Consider the following 21,107-nt stretch of genomic DNA (forward strand, 5'->3'; position numbering starts at 1 on the left):
TATTTGTTATGGTTGTTTGGTTATTTTATTTGTGTGATTTTATGGATATGGTAATTGAAATGTTTTGGGTTTTTTATGTTTTTGGTATTATTTGTGTTTATTAGGAGGTTTGTTTTGTAGAGTGGTTAATTTTGAAAGGGATGATTAAGTTTTTTTTTGGGGGGGGTGGTGGTGAGGGGAAGGGGAAGATGTAAATTTGTGTAGGTGTTCGTTAGAGAAATTTGTTTATTAAGGCTTGAGGGCATTTGTTTATTAAGGCTTGAGGGCATTGTGGTGTAGTTTTGTATTTGCTTTGTTTTGGATTTGTAACCCAAATGAATTAGTGAAAATATGGTAATGATATGTTTATATTGGTTTTGTATAGTTTAATTTTTTCTTTTTATGTAATAAGTTGTATTATTATTCATTGTTTATGATGTAGAATAATTTCTTTATTATTTAATATAAGGTTTTGGGGGGAGGTTTAGATACAAGGCGTCATTGGTAAGATTTTGGTAGTTAATGATGTGTTGTTTATTGTTTATGTATATTTTTGGTATGAAGTTATCTTAGAATTGCAGCATTATAAAATTTAATAGTATTTCTTATGTGTTTTGGGGGGGGTTGCACTTTTTAAATTGGTGTTGGATATTTGATTTGGTGGGTTTAATTTGTTTATATTGTCACTTTGGTTGGTTTTTTGTTTTCTTTCTGTTTTTTTATTAATATTTTGTGGGGTTTTTGTTTTTTTTTTTCTAGGTTTCTTATGATGGAGTTTGTGGAGTCGCAAAAATGGACACCAATTTTGTTGAAAGATAGTTATCGTTATCGTAAAGTACGGATTAATGTGGATGGGAGTGTTTTGTGGCTTTGTTTGGTGAATTTTTGTAAAGGGCGCATTAGACTACAAGGTGAAACAGTTTTCATTGTTTCTGAACATAATCATGCTCCTGATGTTTCGAAGAATGAAGCATTGCATAGTGTTGTGGAGATGAGGAGACATGCTGAATATGGAATGGAGAAGCCTAGGCAGATTATTCAACAGTGTACCAATGAGATTTCCTTGGAGTCTGCTGTTCATCTTCCAGCATATGTTGCTTCGCAACGGGCTGTAGAGTGTAGACGGAGACGTGTTTGTCATCTGTATGTTGATCCTCGATGTGTTGGTGAAATTGATATTCCAAGTGGACTTTGTTCTACTTTTAGAAAGTCAAATTTTCTTTTGTGGGATTCAGGTGTTGGTGATGACAATCGAATATTGATGTTTGGGACAATGGAAAATTTGCAAATTCTTGAGTAAAATAATCATTGGTTCATTGATGGTACGTTTAAAATTAGTCCTGAAGGCTTCCGAAATTTCTTTAAAGATGATGGTAAAAGGTGAAATGTCACCTGAGATCCTGGGCAGAGTGAGGGGGACATTCACAGTATATATATGAGCTCTGAGCATAGAGCTCTCTACCTACATCCCTTTGTGTATTGGAGCTCAACTCAATCTACAACCAACCCAGCCATGAAGATCACAGTAGCCTTTCTGCTGGTTGCCCTGAGCTGCTGCTACCAGGATACCAATGCCCTTGTCGATAGTCTAGCTGGTGGTCTCCTCGGTGGTGGCAGTGGCGGTCTAGCTGCTAGTCTCCTCGGTGGTAGCAGTGGAGCACTTGATGTGTCAAGTCTTACTCGCTGTCTGAATAAAATTCTGGTCAAAGATGTAGACAGCAGTCTTCTAGCTTTGGCAAAGGTTGTCCAGGCACATTGTAATTATCAGGAAAGCAACGCTGATAGTGCATATGCAGAGCTCTGCCAATCAGTCGAGGACCTTCTGAGACATGGTGGCTGTATTGTTGATGAACTTTTGAAAGGCACTGGTGTAGATTCAGTGGGAAACCTTCTGGGTACAATTGGTGAGAACTGTGATAAAATTGTGGACATACTCATGAACACAGTGAATAACATAGCTAATTTGAATGTTGCTAACAAAGTGCTGTCAGCTGTCTGTAAACTTGGAGTGCCTAACATTGTCCTTCTTCTGAAACAAGTTTTGGGTGTTTCTGGTGCTCTTACGAATGTCCTGCCCGTCGGGCTTTAAATGCTGAGGGTCCTGGCCTGCAGCTCCATATCAGCCGATGGAATGTGCAAAGTCCGCTGAACTCTCTCTCTCTGCTCCTCTCTGTCATTACAAGGGATCTTCCTTCATTTCTACTAACACGTGAAGCATGTTATTCTTTAGAGATTTATCTGATTCTGCTGTCTCTTGTAGCTCTTAATAAAGTAAAAGCATTAAAAAAAAAATTAGCCCTTTGTTTTTTCAAGTGTTTTCTATTCATGCATTGGTTGATAAAAGTGCTTTGCATCAAGGAAATCGCATGCAAATGAGCTGCTAGCTCGCCAGCTGAGCATGCGAAGAGCAGCCAAGCGTTATGCTGGCTGCTCTGCGCATGCCAAGGACATCCACTCAAAAAACAACAAGAAGTGCCGAGTGGATCGCTTCACTGTGGTTCTGCCAAGCATGGCTGCTGCAAAGAGCAGTGTCAGCAAAGCTTCCCAGAGAAGCCATGCTCCCTCCTCCCTCCACACCCAGCTACTCCCTGTTTGCACTTTCCACGCCCCCTGATCGACGAATGGATGTTTTCCCAAGCTGACCCTCCAGACTTGAGATCTGTGCTCCGAACGCGCTTCCCCAGGCAGCGCGAGAGCAGAATGTGCACCCAATTTGGATGCCAGCTCGTCAGCATGCAGCTCAGGGGAGGCTGTGCAGCAGAAAGTTTGCCAAGCACCGGTTAGTTTTGAATTTGTTTAAAGATCCGGGGTGGCTTCCAAGAATGGGAGACGGGCGGGCAGTTCCTCCCCTGCAGTGGCTGTGAGCTCAGAAGCAGAAGAGATCGAGGTGTTGGAGTCGGTGGATGTGCTGCCCATGGCCCCCCCCCCCCCGAGGACGTAAGTTGACTTGTTGATTTAAAGAGTAGAGAGCAGACCGAGGAGGAGGGTTTCTCTTTTTTTTTTCCTTCCGATTCCCTCACAGCAGCCCCAACGAGAGGTGCAGACCTCCCATTAGGTTTTCCACAGTGAGGGGATCGGAAAACGGTAGTGCATCTCATTGTAATACGAATTATACACATTATAATACTAATTTGCTCATCTGCATTCTGTTTTCGTTAGCTGCTACCGTGACAGGACAATGCCCTTTTCTGCATGTCCCGGTTTACTACTTGCACATTAAACTGGCTACAACCAGTTTAAAACCCATGTTACTGGCTCGTTTGTTTTAGTGCATCTAGCCCTAAGTTGTTTAAAGCCACTCATCCACCCACCCCAGGATTGACACTTCCTAAATAGCTTTCCTAAATACACTACTTATCACAAATTAACTCCATCCAAATTACAGCTGTTTCTGAAAAGTAAACCATTCATTATCACATTAAATCCCTAGCCTTCTGCTCAGTATCAGGTGCCTTTCCTGCTTTACATAAAAGGATCTCTGTTAACATATCCACCAGTTGTTACTCTCTATATTTACACAGTGGCTGTATTACTCTGATAACAATGTATGGGTGATTGTGCATGTGGTTAGTGCGAACAACTCATGGCAAGCTTCATGTACAGGTTAAACAGTGGCTTCAACAGAAGGTGGAGATAGAGATCACTGACTTCAGTGAGTGGTATTGGACAACCAGCCCCTCTGTACCTTAGTATATGTCTCATCACAAAGCCAAATAGGTCCATACAAACAGGAAACCTTCCTCACCATTACAGAAACTTCAACAGAACAAAATCTGTAACTGAAGCTCTTTCCAGATTTTAAAATACATGTGTAAAACTGTAAGAAACAACCCAGGAACAACGAACTCACAGATCGAATAGAATCCAAAAAAGCGACTGTAAAACTACTACTACTTAACATTTCTAAAGCGCTACTAGGGTTACGCAGCGCTGTACAATTTAACATGGAAGGACAGTCCCTGCTCAAGGAGCTTACAATCTAAAAAGAATAACAGGGAGGGCACAACCGATGTTGTGGAGTAAAAGGTCTCGGTGGGTGGAAAAAGCACGGACAGCACCCCAACAGAAGGCCGGAAGACTTGCATGTGGCAGGATGAGCGCAAAGTATAGAGATGCAGACCTGACCCACAGGAGTAGAGAAAGCGAGGATGATGTGAATGAATTGTGGTTTTGGTTATGAAAACACCACACACAAAAAGAAAAACAACAACAAAATCCTGATGTTGTATATTACCAACTCATAGTTGAAGGAAGAAAAAAAATTGGCCGTCAGACGCTGTGGTAGAGGGACAAAAAGTAGTTTCTGACAGCCATAGGGGAAAAACTAGAAATTGGTGCAAGTTTGTATACAGAAATTGACAGGCTTTGCATGTCGCTTGAGTAAATGAACAAGAAACTGCATGGCAAATCACAGAAGTTGTATGAAATGGTACCACAGTGTACAGACAAGTTAGGCTTGTGATGGCACCTAGAAAGTTACCTATTTTTGTTTAATTTTTATACTCTTAGTTAGTCTACGTATGTGGCTCTTGTTTAAAAAGCTGAGTTCTGTGTCCCGTCCTTACCATTGAGCATTGAGAGAAAATGATATAAGTAACACCAAGCCACACTCAATGCCCAAGAATTTCCTGATTTAGTATGGCCAGCCCTCTTAATTTTATTTCCATTAACATAAAAGGTCTAAATAACCCGTTTAAAAGAAATAAGTTTTGGCCCTATATTCTTAAGCTGTCGCCTGGGGTACTATTTGTCCAGGAAACTCATTTGGATTCACATTCGATACGGTTACTGTCATATCATAAGTATATCCTTGGGTCATACTCTCCGGCAAAGGGAAAGAAAAATGGTACTGCTATTTTTCTAAACTCTTCAATACCTTTCTCTATTATCTCCTCTAATTCAGACTCAGAGGGTAGATGGTCCTACGTTATCACCTCCCTGGGGACTAAACAATTTTTTTTTTGGCTATATCTACTCTCCAACCAATGATGATCCGCACTTCTATGGAGAAATTGCTGATACTTTAGTTAATTATCCTCATATGTCTGTTTTGATAGGTGGCGACTTTAATGTTACTCTGAACCCTATGTTAGATAGGAAATCCAAGTGCAAAGCTTCCTCGTCTAAATGTCGACCACTCTTGTTGAAAATTATGGAGGATCTGAATTTGAATGATTGGAGAATATTACATCCTCTAACTGAATATTATACTTTTTATTCAATATCTCATAACTCCTTTTCAAGGATAGATATGTTCTTAGTATCTAGTGATTTACTTCCAGACGTTATGACTGCAAGTATCTTGCCGATGACTATATCTGACCATGTACCTATAAGCCTGACAGTATCAAGTGCAGATCCTGAGAAACCTCCTGTAGTTTGGAGATTTAATGCCAAATTAATTAATGAAAAAGGTTTTAAGGAAACCATTGTTAAAGGTATAGAGGAGTATTGTTTCTTTAATAAGATAGCAGATACTTCGTTATGTAACTGGTGGGATGCTGTAAAAGCATATTTACGAGGTATCATTATTAATTTCTCTGCAATGTGGTACAGAACACAGAAAGCTGAGCTTGTTATTCTGGAGATCAGAATTCGGTCCTTAGAACTTGAATATGCTTCTCGCTCAACCAATAGCATGTTTCAAACTCTATGTAAATGTCGCTCTGATTATAATCTAGCTAAACATCAAGCAAGAGGTGATCTCCCTTTTAACAAAATATTTAGACAAGAGAAGGGGACCTTCTAAAGTATACTTCGTCTGATGTATAAATGATTTTTTGTTTCTTTAAATAATTTTTTGTTTCTTTAACTCAGAGGAAAAGGCCTCGAGAAACCCCCTGCTAGTATTTATATCTTAGCTTAGGGGCTGGGCTTCATCATCATGGGCCAAAAACCTCTGTATATATATAGCTAGTTTTACTTAATTCTTTTTTTTCTTTTTACCAAAGCTACTTAAACCATAAATATATTTAATGAAGTACTTAGCTCAGATAGCGTCTTGCTTTTTTTCTGGGCTGCCTTCTTATGTCTCTTTCACCTTCGTATATAACCATGACCTACGATGGCCAGCGTTTCGTTAACTGCCTCAGGGTCGGTGGCTTATTTAATTCCTGGTGAAAAAGAGAAAAAGTTAATCACATTCAACAGAGCTAATAACTAGTTTGCTCGTTGTATATTACCTTCTCGAAGGTAGAGCTATCAAAAAAGGCGAGTTAGTACAAAATGGGGGCGGGTGTCGCTGGCGCGCAACTTACATTTCCGCTGCGTTCTCCACTGTAAGGCTCCTCTCTCCTGAGTTTGCTCCGTCTTCAGTCCAGCCCATCTGGACTAAACGTCACGGCGTCGCGTCTTCCTCCCCCTGTGGCACCCTATGCGCCAGCCGTCAGCATGTCAGTGTGTATGCCCGCCCTCTGGTCTTCAGTGCAACCGCCATGCTCCACGATTCCTGCCTTCTTCAGCTGCAGTGCTGCACTCCATCCCCCGCCGAGCCACCCGCATCGTCTGCACTCGGCAGAAGACTTGATTTTCAGTTGGAAGTGAGGGAGCACAAATATGCACAGAAGGACTTGAATGCTTTCATTTGGAAGCAGGATTTTGAGCCCAGGTCAGTTGACATAATAGAGAAGGCCTTCAATCAGTAAAGAGTTTGTGGCAGACTTGACTTGCAGTTGGAGGAGAGACCAGAGGACGACAAGACAGAGCCCAGGTAATATCCCCAAACTTTGAAGTTTAACTGGCAGTGGGAGTTGAGAGTGGGGGTGGGTAAACTCTGAATTTTGTGCTCATTTTTCTACACTGTTTCAGGATATCAGGGTTACCCTGGATAACTGTCCTTTCATTCTCATATTTCAAGGCTGTTTTTTTCCCTTCTATTCGTCTTCTTCTAAATCGTAACTCCCGCTATAATGGTCTTTCCTGACCATTTACCTCATTTCATGATTGTTGCATTTTTCTTAATGTAGCTGGTTTAAAGCATTTTATTGATGGGATGAAGTTTTATAAGGCTTTTGTTGTGAACTAATTTTATTGATGGTGAGCACGTGTTGCAGCGTGATGGCTGCCTGCGGTGCCTAATGGAGTGTCAGCTGAAGAAGTTGGGCCCTCTCAGTTCAGTCCCAGGCTTTTTAGTTTTATGTAATGCTGGTGGATTTCTTTCTGGGTGGGGGGTGGGCTTAGTGCCCAGCTTAAAATATTTTTTAAAAAATTGTATTTAATGTTGGTGGGGATGATCTCTGCAATACCTGGGAGTTTCATATTATTTTTATTTTATTTTGTTACCCAGGGCCGGATTGGTCGGCTTTACCTACGGGGGCGGGGCGGCTGATAGTGTATTGTATTTAAGGAAGGGAACTGAGCTAGCACTTTGCTTCAGGTTCTGTTCCCGAGGCCATTCTCCGTGGTTCCTGTGTCTCGTCGTTTCCCTGGTATTGCTGTTTCTGGATTTTGGACTGTTTCCTGGTTATCCCTGCCTAGCTGCCTGCCTAGACCTCTAGCCTGACTTTGACCCCTCTACTAGCCGCCTGCCTTGACCTCTTGCCTGACTCCGACTTCACAATTGCTGTCTGCCCTGATCTGCTGCCAGTTTGTGGACATTTCTTTTCCACCTGCCCACTGCTCTCCCGGTTCCAGCCAGGTCAGTCCATCAATCCCGCGGTTCCTGAAGTCCCGTTGACCGCCCGCAGCTGGGGGCTCAACCCTTGGTGAACGGCGGTCGCCGCGGGTGAAGACTTGGGGTTGCACGGCTGTCCTCTGAGGTCCTTCTGGACCTTGCGGGACCTAAGGGCTCACCCACCTTGTGGACAAGACAATTTTGCATATTATCAGTTAAAACATTATATAGCTACATTAGAGTGGTGGACTGATTTAACAGAAGATGTTGTGGAGGTTATATCGGAAGACTATACTTTGGGGGCTCAACTGCCGGTGCCACTGAGGTTTCACCATCAACAATTAAAAGATATGATGGTGGAGTTAGATATAGTTAAGTTGGCCTCAGAGTGGTCTGGAGATCTCGGATGTGACATCTCGGTGGACACATGTGCAATGTTTCTAAAATCAGTGTATAGATGGAGGCTTTCCGTACCGCAGAGAGAGAGACTATACAGATGGTTACTACGGACACACATATCCCCCCACAGAGCTTATCGGGCGGGGTTTGCAGAGAGCTGGGATTGTCCAAAATGCCGGGGCACTTCCGCCACTTTGGGGCATATGTTTTGGCATTGCAGGCATGTGGTGCGGTTTTGGTGCAAGATACTCAGAGGGATAGAAGGGATGTGGAATTGCACTGTCAGCCGAGATCCACTGATACTATTTAACGTATTCACTTACTCACGAGCCCCCCCCCCCCCCCCAGAGGGATTTAAGGCTTTCATTAGAATAGCAATGTATTTTGGGCTCACGACTATCTTACAGTACTGGAGAATGAATGAAGAACCACCAATGCAGCTATGGAGAGCACCGCTTATAAAACAAATGAGAGTGGACAGGTGTGAAATTAGAGATCTTGATAGCAGGCAGGGCAAGAAGTTCCAGGCCCAATGGGAACCCTTGTGGGACACCTTGACCCCTAGAGGGAGAAGTTTACTATTGAATTTTTAAGTACCCAGAGACCAGACAGGGTCAGCATTTCATGAAGCTAAATGGAGCTAAGTCATAACAGACTCCTGAGGTATTCAGAATTGGGAAAGGGGGGGGGGGGAGAAGGGAGGGATGGGGGGCAGACTAGGCATTTACAAGGGACTATGTATATGAACCAGAGGTTAGAAACTGGAAGATTATAAAATTGAAAATAATCTACCTCTAATAAGAGGTCCTGGGATCAAGTTATTCAGGCAGCAATTTCACTGATTGAATATAGCAATATAAATGTGCAGGTATAAGGCATAATGGGGTTGAGAGACCTGGAAGGGAAGGATATTTGTTTATCAAAAGAGGAAGAGAACTGCTCTGAAAAAACAGCAACACACAACAGAGTGGATTGTTGTAACCGTTAATAAACAAGGCATATTTAGGCATCTGTGTTGACAATATTGTAGCGTACTGCCATTCTATTAGGCAAAATGGTTTTCTATGTATCCTTAAGTGCTGTTTTAATTTAATAATGTCCTGAAGTAAGTAGTTAACGTTGATGGGAAGTTGTGGGATAAGGGGTTGGGAGGGAGAAAATACAAAGCTTGATCAAGCAGTAGGAGAGACTCGCTGATGTATACGAAATGAAACTAATGTTAATGTTAACATGAGACATGTCAGTTTTGTGTACTCTGCTGATCGTCAATAAAAACTTCTTGAACATAAAATCTGACATCAGAAACAGACTAACAGATGACCTGAGTGCTGCATGTGTTGCTCTCAAATTTACAAAGTATGAGCCAAGATTACACAAGTTATCAGCATGCATGCAACAGCAGAAATCATATTAATTATTCAAAAGCATGCCAAATGCTTTTAAAGTTCTGGTATTCAGGTTAAATTTGTTGGAATGTAATTGTATTTTACATGCATTGCCTGTCACCTATTATTTCTCTGTGATTACTCTGTGACCTCTGATGTGAATTACTTAGAGAGGTCACACAGCTATGCAACTTCCTGTGGGGGTTAGATGCAGCAGACACAGCACATGGAGCACATGGAGCTCATGATCTCTCCTAACCTGAGAGGATCTATGGTGGTGTGAGCATCCATTACCATCTAAGCACATGGAAGGAGCTGATAATACAAATGTATAGTAATATGTATATATAAGCCTGTCTGATTATAATCTAACTACAAACTGTGAGTAAACAGATGTTTTGTTACTTCAACTTTAAAGTGACTCAGCAGTGAATTATTCAGGGGTGTATGAGAGAGAGATGAAGAAAGAAATTAACATTTCTAAAGCTGAAGCTGTGTGTACTAAAATCTGCTAATTATTTACTACAAATAATCCAACAAAAGGGTTATGGGCCCAGGTCCAGGAATTGAAAAAGAAGAGAAATATTACCAGGCAGAAAAAAAGGCCACATTTTTCTCTTAAGTTTTAAAGGAAAGATTCAGTCTGTCTCTCTCTCCCCCCACACAGCAGACAGAAGGCTAGGAAAATGGCTGAGGGAAGAAATTCACCATTGTTCTATTCTCTCAAGGTGCCTAAATTAACTGAGTTTAATTATCGGCAGTGGGAACTAAGATTCATGTGTCTCCTTCGAGCAAAAAGATTAAATATATGCTTAGACCAAGACAGAATAGCTGAAAATATGGCTGAATGGGACAATGCAAACTATTATGTGAAGTGCATGCTTTTGGAAGCTCTCTCAGAAAAACAAGCCATATTAGTGGAGGGAAAAGATACACCAAAGGACATTTTATATAAACTGAGAACTATGTATGCAACTACATATGCAAAGCAGCAACCAATTTGGTTGGCAGAGTTGAATGAAACCAAATTAAGGGATAAAAGTAAATGTAATGATCACATTATGCATCTTATGTCTTCATTTCAAAAGTTAGAACTTTCTGGAATTCCCATGTGTGATGCATTGAAAAGAGCATTTCTTTTTACCTCACTATCAAAGAAGTTTGATGTTTTTAGGTCTGTAAATGAGGCCATTGAAGGGCAATCTTTTGAACAGGCAACATCAAAACTAAGGCAGGAATGCATAATAAATGATTCTGAGGAGATGTGTTCTCAAAGCAAGTCAGAGAGAAATGAAACAAATTTCTTGGCAAAGAACAGAGGAAGGCGGAGCTATGGGAAAACTCCACCCAAGGGCAAGCTGATTTGCTACTCATGTGGAAAGGAGGGACATGTATCTAAATGGTGTAAGGAAACACAAAACACTCCCTCTAGCTCACCTAAGCCAATGGAACTAAAGAATTTTCAAACCAGGAAATGTATGAAGGACAAAGATAAACACCAGGGCTTTCTAATGGCAGAAAAATCTTTGACTATGGTAAATAATAATTCAAATGAAAGTACTTGGATTTTGGATTCGGGGAGCACATGCCATTTAACCAATTGTAAGAATTTCTTTCAGGAAATGTGTCCAGAGGAAGGTATTCTTAAAACTGCAAACGCAGGGACTGCTAAGATCCAAGCAAAAGGTATTGGATTCTTAAAATGCAAAGTGTCTAACGAAGTTAAAGAAATTCCTGTAAGTGATGTCTTGTATATTCCCCAAGCAGTTTGCAATATGCTTAGTGTATCTACATTAGATAAGAAGGGATTTGTGATTCATTTTGAAAACAGTAAGTGCACAATCTCTAAAAATGATGAAGTGTATGCTGAAGCTTTTATGCATAATGATGTTTATAAGCTGAACATTTCAGGTGAAGCCTCACATATGGCGCAAGTAAGGAAGAATGATGGAAAATGTAGTCCGGAAATCTGGCACCGCCGCCTGGGACATCGTGATTCTAAGGTGATCCAGGATCTTCACAGTGGGCAACTAGCCACCGGCATTCAGATAAGTGCAGATGCTGGCAAAATGGAGAAATGCATAGACTGTGTTACTCAAAAAGGTGTGAGACCCTCATTTCCTGCATACACAGGAAATAGGAGTAATAAAGTGCTGGACTTAATACACAGTGACTTATGTGGACCGTTTAATATCCCATCATTGGGAAATAACAGATTTGTGCTGATATTCTTGGATGATTTCTCTAGATATTGTGTGGCCTATTTGCTGAAAGAGAAAAGTCAAGTCACAGACATGCTGAAGAAATACGTAGCCATGGTGAGCAATAAATTTGAAAGAAAACCAAAGGTTCTTCAGACCGACAATGGTGGTGAGTTCACTTCACAAAGCATGCGCACATTTCTAGAACAGGAAGGCATTCAACATATCACAACAGTAGCTTATACACCAGAGCAAAATTCTGTTGCAGAGAGAAAATTTAGGTCACTTGTGGAAATGACCAGATGTATGCTGTCAGATAGCAATCTCCCTAAAAGACTATGGGGGGAAGCCATTCTCACAGCAGTGTACCTACAAAACAGAATGCCAACTAAAGGCGCTGAGCGCACACCACATGAGACATGGCATGGTAGGAAGCCAAACCTGTCACACATAAGAACATTTGGGAGTACAGCATATGCTCATGTACCAAAGCAAAGAAGGCATAAGCTGGATTCCACAACAGAAAGGGGCATTTTAGTTGGCTATGCTCCAGGACACAAAGGATATAGAATTTTGAATCTGAAAACTGGCATTGTTGGCATAAGACATGTTACATATTTTGATGAAAACAAAAGGGTTGATAAAGGCTGGATTATCCCAGATGAGCCTTATCATCCAGAATATGAAACTAGAACCATAATAGACATGCCAGTGTATATAAATGCCATACCAAGGCAGATGTCTGAAAGCAACTCACCTGTATCTAACGAGGAACAGGCAGAGGAAACAGACACAGAAAGGATCATTGAAGAAGACAGTACAGTTGGAGAAGGGGAATCAATTGGAGAAGAACTCTCAGATTTAGAGGATGCAGAAAGGTCAGACCAACCTGTTGTCAGACGCTCATCCAGGGAAAACAAAGGTGTTCCACCCCCAAGACTGTCGTACCTAACAAAGTCAGCAGAAGCTCAAGAGCCCTTAACATGGGATGAGATTGAGAAAATGTCAGCAGAAGAAGCTGCTGAATGGCATAAAGCTGCACAAGAGAAATTGATGCATTGGATAAAAATAATACTTGGATTCTTACAAAATTACCTCCTGGCAAGAAAGCTATAGGATGCAAATGGGTATTCAAGTTAAAAAGGAATGCACAAGGAAAAGTGGAAAGGTATAAAGCCAGATTAGTGGCAAAGGGATATCTTCAAAAATATGGAGAAGATTTTGATGAAGTGTTTGCACCTGTAGTGAAACACACGACAATCAGAACACTTCTGAGCATTGCAGTCTCAAAAGGCATGCAAGTCAACCACATTGATGTGAAAACAGCGTTTCTTCACGGAGATATAACTGAAGACTTGTACATGGAACAACCAACAGGTTTCATAAATACAAAACAAAGACAGCTAGTGTGTAAATTAAACAAAGGTCTTTATGGATTAAAGCAAAGTGCAAAATGTTGGAATGAAAAATTGCATGAAATATTGACAAATTTAGGATTTAAGCAAGGTGAAGCAGATAAATGTTTGTACACTAGGTGCACAAATGGACAATATGCATACATTTTAGCTTTTGTTGATGATCTGCTCATTGCAAGCAAAAGTGAGCAAGAGTACAAGGACATTGTAAAGTGTTTAAACCACAATGTTGAGATAAAAGAACTGGGTAATGTGTCATACTATCTTGGTATAGAAATTGAGAAACAAAATGATGGTTCTTATCTTCTAAGCCAGAAGCAGAAAATAAATGAGCTTATTGAAAGTTTAGGTATGCAAGATGCCCAAGTTGTAAGCACTCCCATGATCACTGATTTTCTGAAGGATGAAACAGTAAGAGAACCTTTACCAGATAACATCCAATATAGATCAGCCATAGGTAAGCTTTTATATCTAGCTACCACATACAGGGCTGATATAGCAAATGCAGTAGGAATTTTGAGCAGAAGGGTCAGCTCACCTACCAAATCAGATTGGACTGCAGTTAAAGGATGGTAAGGTATTAAAGGGTACCATTGATTGTAAATTAAAGATTTCAGCCAATAGTAATCCAAACTAATATGTTACTGTGATTCAGATTGGGCAGGGGATCATTCTGATTATAAATCCACAAGTGGATATGTGTTTATGTATGGAAATGTACAAATTTCATGGGCCAGTCATAAACAAAGTATTGTGAGTTTGTCTTCTACAGAAGCTGAATACGTGGCCGTATCGGAAGCGTGCAGAGAACTGATGTGGATTGAAAAACTTTTGCTGGATTTTGGTATAGCTGAAAAGAGACCAATCCAGTTAATGGAAGATAATCAGAGCTGCATCCGACTGTCGCAGAATGACAAGGTTCAGTCACGCACCAAGCACATCGCAACGAAATACCACAACGTGCGAGAGTTGGCGAAAGAAGGGGTCATCAGTCTACACTATTGTCACACCAGTGAGATGACAGCTGACATCATGACCAAACCGTTACCCAGAGAACGTTTTGTGAATCTGCGTATAAAGCTTGGACTTTGTATGAATAAATAATTGCATGACAGTTATGCATGAGAAGGGGTTTGTTGGAATGTAATTGTATTTTACATGCATTGCCTGTCACCTATTATTTCTCTGTGATTACTCTGTGACCTCTGATGTGAATTACTTAGAGAGGTCACACAGCTATGCAACTTCCTGTGGGGGTTAGATGCAGCAGACACAGCACATGGAGCACATGGAGCTCATGATCTCTCCTAACCTGAGAGGATCTATGGTGGTGTGAGCATCCATTACCATCTAAGCACATGGAAGGAGCTGATAATACAAATGTATAGTAATATGTATATATAAGCCTGTCTGATTATAATCTAACTACAAACTGTGAGTAAACAGATGTTTTGTTACTTCAACTTTAAAGTGACTCAGCAGTGAATTATTCAGGGGTGTATGAGAGAGAGATGAAGAAAGAAATTAACATTTCTAAAGCTGAAGCTGTGTGTACTAAAATCTGCTAATTATTTACTACAAATAATCCAACAAAATTGCCCTGTTGGCACTTTGCGTTAAATAATTAGATTTTGGGTTGCTGTTTGGGAGGGGAGAGGAGGGTAGTTGGACATGGGTGGGTGGATGGAGGAGGGAGGAGAAAACTGCACATGGATGGAGAAAATAGCAAAAGCTGGATCCACATTATACCTCCAGTCAATTCCACAGAGGAGGACCCATCTTTGCTCTCCCACGGGAGGTGGTGGAGAGGAAAACGGTAATGGAATTCAAACATGCGTGGGATAAACATAAAGGAATGGATCCTCAGAAGCTTAGCCAAGATTGGGTGGCAGAGCCGGTGGTGGGAGGCGGGGCTGGTTGGGAGGCGGGGCTAGTGCTGGGCAGACTTCTACGGTCTGTGCCCTGAAGAGGACAGGTACAAATCAAGGTAGGGTATACACAAAAAGTAGCACATATGAGTTTATCTTGTTGGGCAGACTGGATGGACCGTGCAGGTCTTTTTCTGCCGTCATCTACAATGTTACTATGTTAGTGTCTGACTGGCACGATGGTTCCTGTGAGTTAGAGCACTCGTCCCCTTAACTTTTCGGTGGAAGGAAAAACTGCTTTAACTGTACTAGGTCCTGGTGTGTTTGTGCCTGGCTGACTTGCCATTTGATTGGTAAGGTTTCTGCAAAGGAGGCTGTTGTTGGTAGGCCTTACGTTTGGGGGCTTGTGTTGTGTGTTATCAGAGGTAGCCAAATGGCTGATTGGAAGCCCTACAGAAGACCTGAGTTTGACTGCCAGCTCAGGTGTTTATCTCCTGGGACTGGCTGGGAGGCAGTGTTTGTCACCTGCCTGCCTGCTGATCAGCTGATGATCTCCTCCTGCACGCAGCGCTTTTCACTGCTACTTCCTGCCGCCGCCGTAACCTGAGGTAAGAAAAATAACTAGATGACCTTTAAAATTCAGAGGGAGGGGGGACCCTGGAACTGGGAGGGGAGGGAGGGGGGTACTGGAACGCATCAGCTGTAAAAAAAAATTTCAGCACTCCCAATGCTGCTTATTATCCTAGAAATAAGTGGATTTTCCCAAGTCCATGTTAAGAATGGCTTATGGACTTTTAGGAAATTATTGAAACCTTTTTAAAACCCTGCAAGCTAACTGTTTTACCACACACTCTCTGGCAACAAATTCCAGAATTTAATTACATGTTGAGTGAAGAAATATTTTCTTCACTTTGTTTTAAATTTACTGCTCAGTAGTTTCGTTGCATATGATCCCCTAGGCCTTGTATTTTTGGAAACAGTAAACAAGCAATTCATGTCTACTCATTCCACTCCACTCATTATTTCATAGACCTCTATCAAACCTCCCCCTCAGCTGTCTCTTTTCCAAGGTGAAGAAGAGCCCTAGTCTCTTTATCCTTTCTTCATAGGGAAGTCTGTCATCCTGTTTGCCATTTTCGTCACTCTTGTCTTCTCTATACCTTTTCTACTTCCGTTATTTTTTTTTTTTTAGGTACGGTGACCAGAATTGCACTCAGTATTCAAGGTACAGTCGTACCATGGAGTGATACAAAGGCATCATAATAGTCTCATTTTTGTTTTTCATTCCTTATAGCTTAACAGACAATGGGGGGGGGGGGGGGGGGAAGAAACTAGGAGACGTTTTGGAACTGGGAATGAGGTTCAGCATGGGGGAGATATGCTGGATAAGAAGACAGGATGAAAGTGGAAGAGTGAACAGGGAGACATTGGGAATCCTGGACATACAAGGAATAGATATTACGGTTTTCTTAGTTTGTGTTTACAGAGTTTTCACTGCACTGACCTAGTGAGCACAGTCATCTAACGTGAGCTACGAACTTGAAATGCCGAAACGAAACTGTTCATTTACTGATATGTTGAAAGCGAAATACCCATGTTTTCGTTCAGGTCGACATGACAGGGAAGCGGAATGCATAACATGTGGCGTTGGGACTTATATTTCTGTTGCGCATAAAGGTGTACTTGATTTAGAGGCACATATCAGAACATCGAAACATGTTAAGAATGTTCAGGGAGGCAAGATGTGGGGGGGGGCGTGTCAAGATGGCGGATTGAACGGAGGACGCCTCTCTAGCTTCTGAACCTTTCCTCGGAGTAATTTGTTTCTTGCTAAAACTCTTTTTCGGCTTTTAAAATGCCACATACAAAAAGGAAGGGAGCGGTGAAGAGCCTACTGGCAGTGGCTGTGAATACCGTTTTGTTTCAGACGACGCTAGATAGGTTCGCCACCAGTACGCCATGATTAACCGGCTCGAGCGAGATTCCCGCGTTGGGAGAAGCAGGTGGAACGCCGCTCTCACTGGGAAATACAACAACTCTATCCGCGCCAGAATTAAATCCTCCGCCTTGCCCAGCAACTTTCAGAAATGTGCTCCGGAAACTCCCGATGTTGGTGTGGAGGAAGATCTAACTGCTGGAGCACAAGCTGAAACGCCGGGGGGAAAGAAATTAACATCGAGCATACAGCCCCTGAGGCGATAACCTTAGAAGCCATCTGGACAGCAATACACTTACTACTACAGTTGCTCCGGTTGTGAGTAAGTTGGATTTACTAACTTCTGCTTTTGAGACTTTTAAGAAAGATTCAGAAAAAGTGAATATAGACACCCAGAAAGACATATCTAATTTAAAACTTAAAACTGATATGCTTATAAAAGATAGAGGGATGATACACCGCAAGATTGAACAATTTGAAAATTATAATAGGCGTTTAAATTTACGCCTTTTGAATTTTCCAAGATCTTCAGAGTTCAATGTGAGTGAAATGTTTAAAAAATATTTAACGGAGGTTCTTCAATATTCTTCAGACTTAATTCCCCCAATTAGTAAGATCTATTACCTTCCTGATTTCAAGCAAAGAGAAAAGCTGAAAGAAGCAGTGGATTTACAAAATTTAACGGATTTCCTTGAACAATCCAATATAACAAGTTTTGGAAAGAAAAACTTTGCTGGTTTCGATGGTGTTTGAACAGGATTTAAACTCTATGTTGAAAATATTTTTTAGAAATTCTACAAAAATGTTTCTAGGGGATAGAATTTGGATCTATCCTGATGTGGTGAAAACCACTCAGGATAGACGTAAAGCTTTCCTTCTGCTTAGAGAAGAGACGCGAAGCCTGGGTGCTAGATTTCTTCTATCATACCCTTGTAAATGCCTTGTAAATTACTTAGATAAAAAAATAAGTTTTCTTTGAACCCGAGCAACTGAAAGAATTTTTAAAAATTAAAAAAGTTGCTAGATAGTTTTCTAAGATTTAAGAAAAGCTGGATTTAAGTTTGTATAAGTGGTGATCTCCAGGCCTTTTTTGATTTTTCCTTTTTTTCTTTGTTATATTTAATCCACCATGGTTTCTTAACGCCCTCATTGTTCTTTTTGATTAGGTGGTCTAAGAAAGAGTTATATTTTTTCCTTTAGTATTTCTTTATTGTTTCGCTCTGATTTACTGTAACAAGATGTAAATGCTTGTGTTTAAATCTGAAATGCAAATAAATAAAATATTTAAAAAAAAAAAGAATGTTTCCTTGGAAAAAGCTCATCTATGAAACTTACAGATTTTTTCATAACACCGTGTTCCAAAATTGATGATTCGGTTTCGGCTGTTGAAGGAACATAGCTATAAATCAATGGACTGCAGTTGCAGGTTAGTAAAAACAATATTACCTGACTCCAACATTGCACAAAAAATATCATGTGCACTAACAAAAGCCGAAGCAATTGTTAATAGTGTGCTGGCTCCGCATTCCGTTGATGTGGTTGTAAATGCACTAAGCTGTGTACGCTACTGTGGGGTCGCGACAGATGGTAGTAATCATGGATCTCAGAAGTTGTTTCCAATTCTTATTTACTACTTCGATTGGAAAAATGGTGGTTTACAGTCAAAACGTATTGATGTGCATAGCACTCCAGATGAAACTGCAGAAAGAATTTCAACGTGCATTAAGAACACCTTGGACAGACAGCTTATTTCAGAAGTGTATAGCCTTTGCAGGAGATAATTGTAATACTAATTTTGGAGGTGGCCAGCGTAGAGCTGCTGGCAAGAATGTGTTTGCTAATTTAAAGAAGATGAAAGGAAAAAGCAGTGGCAATGGTACATCAGTTGGAATTGGTTGTCCAGCACATGTTTTGAATAACTGCATGCAGCATGGCGCTGATACACTTGATCTTGATATTGAGTCAATAGTTTTAAAAATTTACAACTATTTCTCAATCTACACTGTTCAAACCGAACATTTAAAAGAGTACTGCGAATTTGTTGAAGTGGAATATCGTCAGCTACTTTATCACTGGCAGGCAAAGACCAGGTCCTGTGGCAGCCGCCTCTTCCGCAACTGGAATGATGAACCGCTTTGTCGTTGTTGCGGGACAGCAGAAAGGCTGTGAGGTCTCGCTGCCAGAGGAGACGGAGAAAGGAGAAGCGTCCCTCCTGCTTGAGACTGACATCTCTCTCAGCCCGGAGTTGAGAGAACCGCCGCCTATGCCTGCAGTCGTGCAGGATGTCATAGTACAGGGTTTCACACCCTCCGAAGTGGGGGTAGTGATCCCTGCAACAGGGCCAGACTCCTGCAATCGATTGCAGAGTACCCTGATGGGGAAGAACTCTAACCAGCATGGCGACAGCGTTTCGGTGGGGAGAACTGCCGGGAAGGAGGAGGCTGCTTCGGTGGAATCTGAGAATATTTCTTCAGTCCTGAGCAAGTCTTCGTTAGTTCCTAAACCTTCAACAATCACATTGGAAACAATTTGGGATGCCCTTTTAACTTTGGAAACTTCCCTGTCCCAAAAAATGGTGTCACTATCCCAGACCTCATGAATTCCTAAAGAAACTATGTTAAATATGGAGAAACAAATTAAAAGTGTTGAAGAAATATCCGAGAAAAATACTACAGCTATAGAAACAGTACAAACGGTCCAAGAAAATATTATAAAGGAAAATAAATGGCTATAAAGGAAAATTGAGAATTTGGAAAACCAACAGAGGTCAAGAACTTTGAGGGATATAAACTTTCCAAAACAAGAAATGGTTGCACCTTTACTGACATTTAAAAAGTATATGTTTGAAATTTTAAAAGTTTCAGAACACGCTTGTCTGCCTATTTCAAATACAACCATTTAAAAAATCAAACAAAGATGGACAACTTGATTCTAAAGAGAATGAACTGATATTTGAGACTCTGAATCTTACACAAGTAATAGAAGAAGGGATTGGAATTAGCAACTCTTATTGTTACAGCCAGACAGGGACTGGATTTTGAAATTATTTTTCAGGCATAGAAAAGAAATATTCCTTAATTCTAGCGTCAAACTTTTCTCCATCGTGCAACAATTGGGAGGATTATTTTGGTTGAATTATCCCTGTAAATGTGTTGTGAAACTAAACTCAGTGAATATATTTTCTCTGAACCATTACATTTGAAAACTTTCTTAGATTCTAAGAAAGCAGTTACTCCACATCTGAGCTTCGTAATTACAACTACACCTCAACTGTAATTAAATATATCTCGTAAATCTCCCTTCATAGTCCCCGATAATGAATAGAAAAAAGTATAGGTAATTTTTCCTTGTGTATTGTGCTTGGTATCTCTCTCCTAATTAGTGGACTAATAAAGACGATTATAAATTGTGTTCTTTATTAGATAAATATGTTTTTTTTTCTTTTTTCTTTCTAAAAGAATTGTGAATATAATCTTCTTATCTGTACAAGATTTGTTCTTGGTATTGTAAATAAGAAATATATAAATAAAGAAATTAAAAAAAAAAGAGTACTGCAAATTTGTTGAAGTGGAATATCGTCAGCTACTTCATCACTGCAAGACTCGATGGTTTCCTAAAGGACAAGTCCATAAACCACTACTTAATGGACTTGGGAAAAATCCACAATTCCAGGAATAACATGTACAGAATGTACGTTTGGGAAGCTTGCCAGGCGCCCTTGGCCTGGATTGGCCGCTGTCGTGGACAGGATGCTGGACTTGATGGACCCTTGGTCTTTTCCCAGTATGGCATTACTTATGTACATGATAGAGGTATATAAAATAATGAGTGGAGTGGAACAGGTGGATGTGAAGCGTCTGTTCACGCTTTCCAAAAATACTAGGACTAGGGGGCATGCGATGAAACTAGTGTAGTAAATTTAAAACAAATTGGAGAAAAGTTTTCTTCACCCAACGCATAATTAAACTCTGGAATTTGTTGTCAGAGAAAGTGGTGAAGGCGGTTAGCTTGGCAGACTTTAAAAAGGGGTTAGACGGTTTCCTAAAGGACAAGTCCATAAACCGCTACTTAATGGACTTGGGAAAAATCCACAATTCCAGGAATAACATGTACAGAATGTACGTTTGGGAAGCTTGCCAGGCGCCCTTGGCCTGGATTGGCCGCTGTCGTGGACAGGATGCTGGACTTGATGGACCCTTGGTCTTTTCCCAGTATGGCATTACTTATGTACATGATAGAGGTATATAAAATAATGAGTGGAGTGGAACAGGTGGATGTGAAGCGTCTGTTCACGCTTTCCAAAAATACTAGG

The 21,107-nt window shown here is 40.8% G+C and overlaps 1 long non-coding RNA gene across 1 annotated transcript; it reads right to left on the bottom strand.

Annotated features, from left to right (window-relative positions):
* Positions 1–1,455: 1,455 nt before the first annotated feature.
* Positions 1,456–15,751, bottom strand: LOC115461816. Its single transcript, XR_003940775.1, has 3 exons — positions 15,742–15,751; positions 14,944–14,946; positions 1,456–1,555 (listed from the first exon to the last, which is right to left on the bottom strand). It is a non-coding gene; the product is annotated as an uncharacterized LOC115461816 (long non-coding RNA).
* Between the last annotated feature and the right edge of the window lie 5,356 nt (positions 15,752–21,107).

This window comes from Microcaecilia unicolor, chromosome 2, assembly GCF_901765095.1.
Source record: "Microcaecilia unicolor chromosome 2, aMicUni1.1, whole genome shotgun sequence".
Taxonomy (NCBI): domain Eukaryota; kingdom Metazoa; phylum Chordata; class Amphibia; order Gymnophiona; family Siphonopidae; genus Microcaecilia; species Microcaecilia unicolor.